Genomic DNA, 13,307 nt, shown 5'->3' with positions numbered 1-13,307 from the left:
ATTAATAAGAGATTGCATGTTTGTATTTTGGTCATAATTTTAGTTAATTTTAGCATCCTCATCTCTTCATGCTCTGTGAATGTTACTTCTGTTTGCTGGCCTTCCTTAGGGTTGAAAGCGAGGTATCTAGTTAGTCATTTCCAGCAGCAAACCAATTATCTATCTCATGAGAGCTGACAAAAACCTTTCCTTTGTATACAACCATTTTTTATGAATAAGATTAGGGGATGGGTGGGGCAGTCTTTGGATATGTTTTGTCAGGATAACATTCAGTCAAATAGATTTTTCCAGTAGAAAAAGAATGGATTTTCCCCTCTTTGCAAAAAGTCCATTAGCTTCCAAAATTTAATTAGAAAACTAATGTCATCTTTAACAGTAATTAATGTAATGACCTTACTCTGTCTTTAGATGCACCACTAGGGTAACACTACTATTACATGGAAATTTTAGTTAAAATTACAGCAAGGACTTAACTTTCTAATTAGTTGGGTTTATTTTTTCTAATGTCTTTTACTAATGCTTTTTAGGATTAAATTTCACACTGAACTTGAGTCAAATTTTATGACTACTTCAATGACAGTTATCCAAACTAATAGGTTTTATAATCTTGCTAATGCTGGATAAATGTCCTATTATAGAACAATTGATATAAGCTTGAACAGCTGGGAAGAGGATCCCTGAGTCTCCATACTACCCAAATGGCAGTAATCTGAGAAAATGATGGGCAGATCAGTGAATTTCTACTCCTGGATTGTATGCATTCATCCCCTTTCTCCACTGTAAGTACATTTATAAACACACTTTAAATATATGTGTATATTTCTAAATTATTTTCATCCTTAGGGATGAATTATAATTTTTTCCCTCAGCTGAAAACTGCATCACAGAATTTAATGACATGAAAAATCTAAACAATGATTATTACATTGGGATGCAATTTAGTCTATAATCTGTAAATCAAATCAGTTCACATCAGAATTCATAAAAACAACCAGGGACCATATAGTCCCTGTGTGTTGAGGATTAAATTTTTTAAAGCCGTAATTAAAATTCCCAGCCTGCCTGAGCATTTGGGCAACTGTGCTCTGAACACATCAGGATTAAGGAAGGCTGGCCTATACAACGATATCTTTCATTTTTTCCTTGAATCAAGACAAGGGAAGACAGCAATAATCAAACATACTGGGTGAGTTTTTAAAGTCTTACGAATTGCAGGCAGGCAGGAGGACCTTGAGAAATACGACACAATTTGGAACACATGACTGTCAAGATTAACAAGATAGACAAGTCTTATAACAGCAAATCTGGAAATGCCACGCCAAAGAAAGAAAATTTTATTACATGTGATGGTCATGCAAAGACTTGAGTGATTATACAAGAGACCAAAATTAGAGAATATGGAGCAATGCCAAAACTAACACTATATTCATAATAGAAGCCTAACTAAATTCAAGCAGGAATGGATCCTTTATATACAACACATTACATAGCAAGGCAGATTCAGGCATTTGAAATACGTTTTATAGGAAAAGAGTTAACATACCAATAGTAAACAATAGATGAAATGAAAGTCAGAGGCATATGATGAAGAAAATTCTACGTTCAGCTTCCATTTTGTTTATTTTATTTTATTGGAACTGATGCCACTGCTGAAGTCAATATACAAAAACACAGGAAGGACCAGGAGAATCTTTGGGGGGAGGCCAGTAAAAACAGGCAAAATGATGGTCACAACCACTAGAACAAAGCCTGCCCCTCTTTTTCATATAGTTGTATGGTTGTGGATATCAACCTGACTTTTGTGAGGCGCACACACACCAAGATGCCCCTGGCTAGTAATGTTTCTGGAAATAGAAAGCAAGCCATACTGTGTCCAGAGCGGTACAGTCCTAGACATTATAACCCACCATGCAATCCTCCGTAGAGTAAACAGGCTACATGTACAGTATGTTAAATAAATAAATTACTAGATTGCTGGTACTGTTGTCCAGCATTATCTCGTTGAAAACTCATGCAGCTGGTTAGAAGATAAAGAGAAGATGAACAAGTGTTTCTTTGTCAAAATAAATAATTCAAACTAACCAGCTTGGGTTATTCTATATGCACTAATGAGAATTAATTACAGATTTGCTAGAGTTCAAAGAAGCATAGTTCAAAAACTTTTACATCCATTTTTAAAGAAGAGATCACAAAAGAGGAAAAAGTGGTTTTCAGCAATTTTAAATCTTAAACAAAAGATGACCATTGGATGGGGGACTGATCTGAAGTAAATGAAAAATATGTTCTTGTGCAATATGTAGAAATTTCTTTATTATAGCAAATCTTTTCGAGGCAAGCAAGAAATCAAGCTGATATGTTTGGGCTACCTAGTATACAGGTAGTCCTCATTTAGCGACCACAAATGGGACTGGCAACTCAGATGTTAAGCAAAATGGTCACTAAGTGAAACCACAAATGTGCTTATGATCTTACTTCAGCTTTTCTTTGCTTTACAGACCTGGAAAGGTCATCAGTGTGAGGACTGGTCATAAAATTATTTTTCATCACCAATTGTGAATGGTCAATAAATGAGGCAGCTGCTAAATGAGGACTACCTGTAGGAGTATTCCAACTTTTTCTAGCTGCAGCACCTGTTAGTTTAAAAAATAAATATTCTGGAACTCCCAATCAGAAGACCAAGTAATGAGCCATCCTTGGGGAGGGGGTTTTGAATGTCAGCTGACAAGCCTCATGCTTTTTACTCTGTCTTAGAAAAAATTGCTATGGATGACTCTGCTGTGTTTGAGTGAACTTTATTTATTTATTTTATTTTATTTTATTTTATTTTATTTTATTTTATTTTATTTTATTTTATTTTATTTTATTTTTTGCCTTTGATGTCTCACAGAATCTCCAGGTTCTTGTGGAACCTTAGGGGCTTGAAGCACCCTGATCTGGAGGGTGGGAGAGGCTTTAGCAGGCCTACTAAAGCTAAAAATCTCAAAAGAGATTAGTATTATTGATTAAAGGACATCAAGAAAGCTAAATAAAGGGCTATGAAAACTGTGTATTGACTGCTAGAATTATCAAAATGTTTTTCTTCTCCTCACCCCAAAAGAAATTGCATGTAAGCTTCTTAGAATATCCTTTCCCAGCCTGTCAGCCTTCTGGTAAATTGGCATGGAGGGGGATGCAGAAATTATAGTGCAACATTTCTAGAAGTTGCCAGGCTGGAAGAGTCTATTCTTATAGGCTGATTAAATTCAAATGGAAAATTTAAATAGTTTTTTCTCACTCCTCCATGTATCTGTTAAATGTATGCAAAACAATTAAATACTGTAAGTACGGACCTGACTTTCTTTATGTTATTATATCTCTTTGGTCTCTCTGCCAAAACACTATTTTAGAGTTGTGACAGTCATACATATCATTGTTAAGACAAGCAACTCTCCTAGCCTGAAAATCTTTCAGGAATTATTATTACTATTCTTTGTAGATGGAAGACCACCAGGAAATTCCAAAGCTGAAGGCAAGACTGGGAAATTGAGGGGAAAAAAATATCCCAGAAGAACAGAATGGCAAATCACTTTTTGTATTACTGCCAAAAACATTACAGTCAAGTTCAACTTGAAAGAGTTTTTCTCTTTTCTATTTATGCTAGTGGTTAGAGAAGTTATTATACACTGATTTCATCTGACTACAAGTTTATAGATTTCCTTGTAAGGCAAGGGTGAGCAACCCATACTTACAGTATACTTATATAATTATATATATAATATATATATATATATATATATATATATATATATATATATATATAATTATTTTATGGTCATACCATACTTCTTGTAGCCCCAGCACTCTGATGATCAAACAGTTGAAATATAATCCCAATCTCAAGGGCTGTGATTTTTTGTCACTTTTCAGAATATAAGCAAAGGTCACAAATCATTGCTTGATATATAATTCAAAGAGCTAAAGCTTCTCCTAAAACAAATGCAACTTTCAAAACAAGATTATGATGTAAAGAAACTTCTGTCCTGAAGAGAGTCATGGGAATCAGTGTTGCATTCTGAGAATCGTTATCTCTAGCAATTAATTTAACCCTCCTTCTTCGTAAAAGACAGATGGGTAACTAATAGAGGTGAAATAATATTTTGGTTGAATTAATCATAATTTTAATCTATAGACATGTGACCCAGAACTGACTAAATAGTATTTCATTTAGGCTCATGTCTGTTTTTTCTGCTGATATTCTTGATCATCTAATTTAAGGACTTCATCCTATAAATAAGAATTACAGCATTCCATGCTTTATTTCCATGATGGGGTGAGTTGGTTGGTTGCTTGGTGTAATTTGAATGCAAACTCAAGAGAAATACTAAACCTCCCCATATGTAAAAGTGCAAGGAAGTGGGTTGGGAAGATAGACACAGCTGCCAGAACATCTGATTTGCTCTTTTTGTTCATAGAACAGTGAATGTGAAGAAGTAAAATTGGCCTCTTTGCCACCTGATTATAATGTCTGGTAAAATATCATAAAACAAAAAGTAAGATAACAAAGACAACCAATTAATCAAGAAAATTTATTGAATACACCGAATCTGTGCCATAGAGGATTTGAAAGTCACCCGGTTACTTACCCTCTTTCATAAGAGGTCTCTATCATGAGCCCCTGACAGCACGAAACTGCCACAATCCATATTGAAAAATTTTTTTGTAGGTAAGAATTATAGGAAACATCCTTCATTTTCCAGCACTGTACAAACAAATAAATACTCATACCTCTGACATTTAGGAAAAATATGTTCTGTACTTCTCTTTTGCAGGCTAAAGCTTATTTAGCTTTCTTGCATGAACAGTCTGCAAATGGGAGGGGGAGGAGGAGGCAGAGTTAAAAGTGCTGGATCTAAACCACCATGGCAACCACCATCTGTGTAAATACAGGTGGTGAATTTACATTATTATTACTGTTGGTCGCATAGTTAGCCAGATGTTTAGGCTAGATTTGGCATTTTTACCCACCTATCAAACCCTTCCCAAGGACCTGGGATAGGCAGATGTTGTTTGATGGTGTTAAAGGTATTGTCACAGGATATAAGCTGGTCCAAGTGAAGCTGCCTTTGGCAATTGACTGATGGTGATTTTGTCAATGCCAATGGTGTTCAGGTGGTGCTCCAGATGTTTTGGGATTGCAGCTAAGACACCTATAACTATTGGTACTACCTTTGCTTTTTTTTTTTTTTTTTTGGCCACAGTCATTCTATTTGCATTTGCAGGTCTTCATATTTTGTGATTTTCTCCAGTTCTTTCTCTTCTATACTGCTGTCTTCAGGTATTGCAATGTCCACTATCCAGACTTGTCTTTCTTAGCAACAATTGTTAAGGCTTGGGTGTTGTGTGGCAGATGCTTGTCTGTTTGAATTCTAAAGTCCCAGAACACTTTAGCTTCTTCATTTTCTATTACTCTGTCTGTTTTGTGGTCCCACCAGTTCTTGCTTGCAGGCAAATGGTATTTCTTGCAGATATTCCAATAGTCTGTTGTTGCTACTTTGTCATGCTGTTGTTTGTAGTCAGTCTGTGCAATCTTCTTGCAGCAGCTAACTAGGTCGTCCACTGTTTCTTCAGCTTCTTAGCAGAGGCGGCATTTGTTGTCTGTTGCTGTCTTCTCAATTCTGACTTTGTATGCATTTGTTGTTAAGGCTTGGTCTTCTGCAGCCAGAATTAACCCTTCCGTCTCTTTCTTCAACCTTCCTGCTCTCAGCCATTGCCCCGTCTTGCTATTCTCTGCTTTGCCTGATAGTGTGTGTGTATGTGTGTGTGTACTGGCCATGTAATACTGTGCCTTGCCATGTTTCTTTTCTATTTATCATTTGGTCTGTCTTGTAGGCTAGTTTGGTGTCTTCGGTATTCAGTAAGCCTTCATGGTATACTAGCTTCAATGCATCTTCTTCACTGTCCTTCAGATATTCTTCTAATGCCCTTTTTTTCTTTTTCAACTGTTTGGTGTACTTGTAACATTCTGTGCCCACCTATGCTCCTTGGAAAGTAGAATCTGTCAACATCACTGTGGGTATGAAGGGCATGACTCATTGTCATTTTTCTGATCTTTCTATCCAGGGCTCTTAGTTCAGCTTGAGTCCACTCCACTGTTCCAGCTGTATATCTAATGACTGGGATTGCCCAGGTGTTAATTGCCTTGATGGTTTTCCTCCACTGAGTGTGGACTTTAAGATCTTTTTCACTCTCATGATCCATTCACTAACTTTCTTCTTGATTTCAGTATGCTTGATGCTATTCGCTTGTAGGAAGCCCAGGTATTTGTAGTGATCTTCTTCATCCAGATTCTTGATGTTATTTATTCCCTATCTACAGAGGGACTGCCTGAGATTCTAGAATCATGTATATTCTTCATCAGCTTGCCCAAGTAAGAGCACCCCACCATTGCCTTCCCTTGCACATAGCAGCAAAATGACTGAATGGATTCTGAGGTCAGTCTACTATCACATCTCTAATCTAATACAAGCTCTTTGGTGGAAGTGTACAGTGTCCATGTAGGTTTCATTCATAAGACATGCTTTAAGGACATGCTAGCAGCAGTAACCAGTGTGTCAACCTGCTGGTAAAGATTTGGATACATGATGCCTCAGAATTAGATGGGCTGGAGAAAAAAAACCTTCTTGTCCTAGGTTTATTAATACAAATGTACAGTTAGTGTTTTTAACTCTCTAAAAAGCCTGTTTTACTTAGCTGCTTAGCAAGAGGACTCTCTCAGAGTGAAGTATGAATCTGCAACAGTTTTGTTCAAGCTATTTATGACTCAGTAAAGTTTGAGGAACATTTTTCCCAAGTTGAAATCAGACTTTTTTTTTTCCCACCCAGACTGCATCTGCTAACATTTGGACCTGCCCAATTATCTAATTTTAGAGAATAATTATTATACTGATTAAATAAATGACATGAAGAACATATTTCCAATGCAAATAAGAGCCAAGTGTTATGGGAACTATGCTATCCATTTTGATTTATTCATGTGGAGGGAAAAATTCTTGCCACTGACCATAATTTTTTAAAAAGGGAATCTCTCAACAGTTTTAAACCCATTAGCTCCCTCATACGAGTGCCAAATATTTTCAGAGAAGAATACCTGATTTAAAGGCTAAAATAATTTAGATCTACCCAATTTAGCCAAAGTAATGGGATTTAAATGCCACTAATTTTAGATTAGATTCACTTCCAGTTCATACCTGGTTCCATCTTAGTTCATGGATAATACTAAACCCTAATGTTTATTTGTTTGGTTCATGGATAATGCTAGACCCTAATATGGTTTATTTGTTTTTGGTTTAGAATCCAAGAAATATGTCATGATTAATGTGAATTATGGGGGTTTTTTTGGGGGGGGGGGGATTTGTAAACCCTGACATCTTTTAACTGCTTTGTCATGTCTAAGCCCAGAATCTTGTCTTCTTCCTGTGATGTTATAGGTCTGCCTTTCCATTCTACCCATTTCTTCTCAGTATTAGCAGAAGCAATGTGGAAAACAAATCAGAACTGGTTGAACAAACCATTTGTTCATCTGCAACTATTATCTGGAACATTTAAACTATGGCTAAAAAGAGTTCTGAGCATTATGAGCAAGTGCAGCCATTTGTCACTGATCCAATGCCTTTTTTTGCATGGGGGAGGGGTGGAATAAAAGTTGCCTCAATAAGCTCTCGGCACATACAGTAATTTGGCAACTTTGACAGATGTTTTAACATTAAATTTTGACTAAGACAACTGTCAGAGCTTGAGGCATTATGATGACATGCATAAGTGTCCTATTTTATTCAGTCTCCAAGCTCATTAATGTTTCTAACAACAAGATAATTATTTTAAGCCACCAGGAATGGCATTTACGCATTTGTAAGAATTGTTTTGCATATAAACCTCTGAGCTTTGCAGAGATTGAATATGTGTCTATGTGTATCTTGTAGCTACAGTATATGAAGAAAGAGTTCCATAAAGAATGCATATAGGTTTATCTTTGAATGAGAAGCTTTTTATCAAGCATGCCTGCAAGCCATGGGAGCCTCAGGAACCTTTTTAATTGTGTTTTTAATGAGTGCTGTGGATCAGAGATGTTTGGCTTTATGGAAACCCTTGAGTCTTCACAAATCATCTTCATCTTTTCAAAATGTTTCCCTCAGATTTGGATTGAGCAGAACAAGCTCTGATTTTACTCTCTCTACAGATATATAGATATAGATATATTCACTCAGAGGGAAAACTAAAATGCTACAACAGTTGAAGTACTATTGACTTTCAGGTAAACATGAAAACTTTAAAACAGCAAGCTTTGAAGTCTTTAACAATTTATTGCTTGTTGACTTGCTGGCTAACAGTGGAAGAAGATTATAGAGGAAAAGACAAGGAGGGTTATGTTTGGCTGCTAGATATACCTAATTTAGAAAGGCTACAGTTTATCCGGAAGGCTGAAGCTGAGCTGAGTGGAAATATCCCCATAAACCGTTCCCTTTATGACCATGGTAAAACAATGTTGACATATACCATGCTGATTGGAGACACTGCTCTATAGCCTGAAGAAAATTTAACCAGCCCTGTATGCCTCATGCCTTTGCTGAAATGTCTCTTTCACTAGGCTGCTTGATAAAACTTTGCTTGGAATAACAGGATGATTCAGCAATGGAAGCCACCTAAGGTTTTCTCAGAGTAACCCTGCTTCCCCTCTCTCTTCACATGAGGAATACATTTCTGAAACATGAACAAAGGAAGAATATCAAATAGCATTTTTCAAAAAATATTGGAAATACTAGTATGGTAAAATATGAGGCTAGATTTTTCGGGCTTTCATGTTGATGCTCTGTGTGTGTGCTTTTTTTTTTTAATCCTCAATGAATTCAGAATAGCTCACCAACATAACTCCTCCTTTAAACAACCCAACATGGTAGATAGTATTCTTGCTCTACCACAACAAGGGCAAAGACTGAAATTGAGAGGATTTTTCTAAATGTTACTTGCATTTATTATCCTCACCTTTACCTCACGTATATTTCACTCAGTAGCATTTTTAACCACTCTGTAAGATAGATAACGACTATCCCAGGGAATGGTCTCAAGTAAATCACTTAGCCTCAATTCTCCAATTCTGTTTCAGGAACCATGGTAATCTATCTCCTACAAAAGACATAAGAAAGTACCCCACAATTCTTTCTTTTTTTCTGCAGATGATTACAAAACTAACATGGCTACTTTTCTGGAAAGTGTCTGTATAGTTCTCCTCTCCCCTTTCTACTATATATTCTAAAAGCTTCATTTAAATATGAAATCAATTTTCAGAAGGTTTTATACTATGCTTTATCTCTTTATTTTTAAGAACAATTTAAAGATAGTAATGCCCTATTAAATAAACTTGGATACTCCCTGAAAACATTACTCCAAAAATCATAACAAGAGCAGATATAACTTATTGCCAAATTGAACTCAAGCTTGTGGTTAATGATGTTGAATGCTTAAGGTTATGGCTTATTTGGGGCCTTGCCCCAAAATTATGTATCCAGAATCAAGGTGGAGTTCTGGAATTTCTGAAGGATTAAAAAAAAAACTGCTTTATGAATGTGCAAAATTCCTTCTTCCTGTAATTCTTAGCTCATAAATGATGGAAGGAAGACTCTTCAAATGGATTCATTGCAAAAGCTTTGAGGGAATTGCCTTCTTGAAGGGTTTGCATGAGGGAATTGCCTTCTTGAAGGGTTTGCATGAAGACAGAACAAGAAAGAACTTCAGCTGCATGTATCTAAATGTGCACATTTTCCAAAAATGTAAAATCTATGAGAAGAACAAGGAGATGAAGCTTTTCTAGCTCTTCAAAGAGATGCTTTGCTGAAGCTTTGAGGGAAGTGCCTCCTTGAAGGCTGAAACAGGAAAGAAAGAATTTTAGCTGCATGCTTTTAAAAATATGAATTTTCAAAAAATGTAGACTCTATAAGGGGAGGTATGAGAAGGACATAAAGTGTTCCTAGTTCTAGAAGTCACATTATAGTGAAGTTCATCCCCAGTATTTTCTATTTAACAATAACACTTTTGTCATATTTGACAACTATTTAGATCAGGATTCCTGATTTAGATTATATTCTTTGCCAAGCCTATACTTGCCCCCCCCCATTTTTTTGTGACCACTAAAAATTTGATGTCAAACCACTAGATATAGATGGCATCATTTCCCACTGCTTTTTGGCAGAAAAATCAATAAAGCAAGAATGTCAAGGCTTCACTGACTTTTAAAAAGCAAGACATGACAAGGGATGAAAGGCATGAAACATCTTCCCCTGTCTTCTCATAGTAATATTACTTTCTCTCTTTTAGCTTTGGATGCTAAAAAATATTAATAAAAAGGCCCTATTTGCAAAAAAGTTCCATCTCCTTATTAGCTTGAAGGGGCCAAAAAGTGAAGGGATAGACATTGAGGGAATAGATCCGAATGGGTAGAACTGAAGAAGGTCATTGTTGCCTGGAACTGGGACTGTGAAGGACTAGAGTTGGGAATGATACACAGTGGTTTACCTAAAGTCACTTATCTAAAATAATAATTAAGGAGGATAATCACTGAACACAAAGTGGCTTACTTCCAAGTAGGAACCTATAAGGCCTCCCCCCACTGCTGAGTTGAAGAACTCTCCAGCCATCCTTGACTTGGCATAAAACTATAGCAGCATTTATTTTGTTCTTATGGCCAATCCCTGTCCTGCTTCAATTGCTCAGTTTGACTACATGACCAAAAACTACCCAGCTTACCCCCAACATAATGAGTGACGAAGTCTAACCTGAAGTTGCCCTTGGACAATGTTGGAATAAGGTAGAAAATGCTACTTTAATAATACAGCACAATAAAGACAATTTAAGCATTTCTCACTCATGGGTTGAGAATGAGATGAAGGCAAGTCAGAGGGATATGGCAGATAAAAGCTATTGCCAGGGTGTGTTTCAGCCATGGTTAGTTGCAAGAGCCATGGTGACTTCAAGGCTGAGCAATGCTCAGGTCTTAGTGGTTTGGCAACATAATACTAAAGAAAAGCTGTGTTAGAAATTGTTTACTGACTGGTGCAAATATAATATTTCTTTTTCCCTTTTATATCCATTCCAGAGGTTTTATCCCTTTAAATGCACTTCACGGTTTTACAGAAATTGCCCTCCTCGATGGAGACATTTGTTTCATTTTCAAGATTCTTGACTATTCTGTAAGACTACCCTTTCCTTTATGCTTCTTTTTCTAAAAAGAACACCAAAAAGGAAACCCCACCGACAAAGAATTGTGGGACCCTTATGATAAGAAATGAAATAACATATATCTAATTTATCTCCAGCTACTGATAAAAATGAATGAGTAAACAGTTTGAAGTAGATATCATATGATGTTTTTTCTATATCTCTTTCATAAAAGTTTATCTCTAAGTTTCAATGTGTGAAGGGGGAAAAATCATATTCTTATTTATTGCACACCTTTAAAATGTTGAATGGAAAACATGATCAGAAAACTAATTATAACAAAGCAATATATTCAGGTGCTCAGGAACAAGCCCCACAATGAGACTTGCTCCCTAGAACAGAAGTATACAATGTGAAGCCCTCAGAGTTTCTCCAAAAACTTTGCCACTGAATTCTAATTGTGTTATGATATAAAAGAGGAACAGATTAGGTATATGGGGAGTAGTCATATTAATTATGTTTAATTACTTACATTTCAATTTAATTAAACAGAAATTGAAATTCAATTACATCCAATTATTTTTGCCTACTCATCTCTTTGTCCTAGCTTACCTACTCATTGGAAAATGGTGCTTAGTCTGTTGTATTAGTAGGTATGTGCAGTATGTTGAAATAACTTCTAGGCCCACTGCAATACTTGATACTAAATTGTAATGTTTAAAGTACCAGAAGGAAATAATTTAAAAATGAGGAGTATTCATATTCACTCTTTAATTTTAATTAAATATCAGTGTAGACTAAGTCAAATTTAGTTTTCAGCCTTATCCCATTCACTTCTTGATGCTCACCACCCTCCCTCTATGCCCACTCTTCCCCAGACCAACTTTCCAGGTTGGTCTAAGATTTTGGGTAAGTACAAAGCAGGATCAGTTTTAGGTCCTTGCTAAATAAGCAAAGATTTTCTTTCCCGCCAAAGAAACTTTTGATTGTCTGTGTGTTTCCCAGGGTGCTTCAGAATTCCTTTGGAGTGATGTATTGAGCCTACCTTATAATTGCATGGTAGCTAAAGATGTGGTTTCTATTACAGTTCTCCCTGTCGTCTTCAGCCTCTGTATCTGACTAGGCCTCTTGTTCTGAAAAAACCTCATAGAAAGTGATCCCTTCTGATGTCTTCCCTTGGGGTTTAGCTGAAGCATGGCAAAGAAATTTGTTTTCCATCAAACTGAATGTGAATGTGACGGTGGGGGAAAACCTTCACAAGACATTGTCAACATAGGATTAGCTGTAGTAACTAGTTTGTCATCACTGCACCTTTGCACCATTCCCAATTGTTTCTGATTTCCTTCTCCATGATTTTAGGAGAAGGTGTCCCACTCATAATGCCTGTAGCCCTATTTCAAAACATGGCACACAAAAATCATTGTGTGCTTGGAACAGCTGGTGTGGGGGAAGGGTTCTGTGTCTGAGGCAAAACATGCTAGTTATGGATATTCTGGTCCATAGATTGAACAGAAGTAGACTGTTTGGTTCTGGAACTGGTCTAAATTGATGGGGAATTTGATGGGGAAATAGCAGGAAAGATAAGGCTGAGGGAGTCCCTTGGCAACAGCATGAAGACTAGACTAGAAGCTAAAACAAGGCACAGAAATAATTCCTTGCCCTACTCCCCTTGTAAAATTACTTTGGGATCCCTCCAGATTTTTAAACCTGGATCAATCAAAATATTCCAGGTTTTCCTTCTGCTGAACTGCAACTGATTCAAAACAGTTTAGCAAAACTTCTGGAAGATAATATTTTCCATTCCCCCCCCCCGCCACTTTTCAGACATTTTCTTGAGCAGGAGGAATAAAGAGGCTGGTACCTTCCAAATTATCCTCTGCACACTGGAAATGTAAATTCCAGGAGAAAGTTATGGGGGTTTCTTGTGCAATTTAGAACAGTAAAAGTCGTTTTAAGATCAATGCAATGGTAAAAGACCATGGGCTATTCTACTGGAATGAGTAGGGATGATTGTCATCACAACAATTTTTGACTGAACAAGAAGATGATCATATAGTTGTGAAATAAGAGGCAACAGTGCAAAAGGCAAGTACTGAAAGCAGAAGTGTAGATATTGGACT

The 13,307-nt window shown here is 36.5% G+C and overlaps 1 protein-coding gene and 1 long non-coding RNA gene across 10 annotated transcripts in view; one reads left to right on the top strand and one right to left on the bottom strand.

Moving 5' to 3' along the window:
• LOC148216419 (uncharacterized) overlaps positions 1-13,307 on the top strand; it is an 81,306-nt gene that overhangs the window by 45,445 nt on the left and 22,554 nt on the right. For both annotated transcript variants that reach the window (XR_015795373.1, XR_015795374.1), the window contains exon 2: positions 639-779. This is a non-coding gene — a long non-coding RNA (uncharacterized LOC148216419). The remainder of the gene's footprint in view (positions 1-638; positions 780-13,307) is intronic.
• The window catches only part of LOC112542233 (uncharacterized), a 377,107-nt gene that overhangs the window by 345,785 nt on the left and 18,015 nt on the right, over positions 1-13,307 (bottom strand). The gene's annotated exons all lie outside the window — the stretch shown is intronic.

This window comes from Python bivittatus, unplaced genomic scaffold (assembly GCF_059951505.1).
Source record: "Python bivittatus isolate LINGU-HERP-01145 unplaced genomic scaffold, Pbiv_v1 ctg000060_np1212, whole genome shotgun sequence".
NCBI lineage: Eukaryota > Metazoa > Chordata > Lepidosauria > Squamata > Pythonidae > Python > Python bivittatus.
The sequence above is the reverse complement of the archived record's forward strand: the minus strand, read 5'-3'. Positions and strand labels throughout refer to the sequence as shown.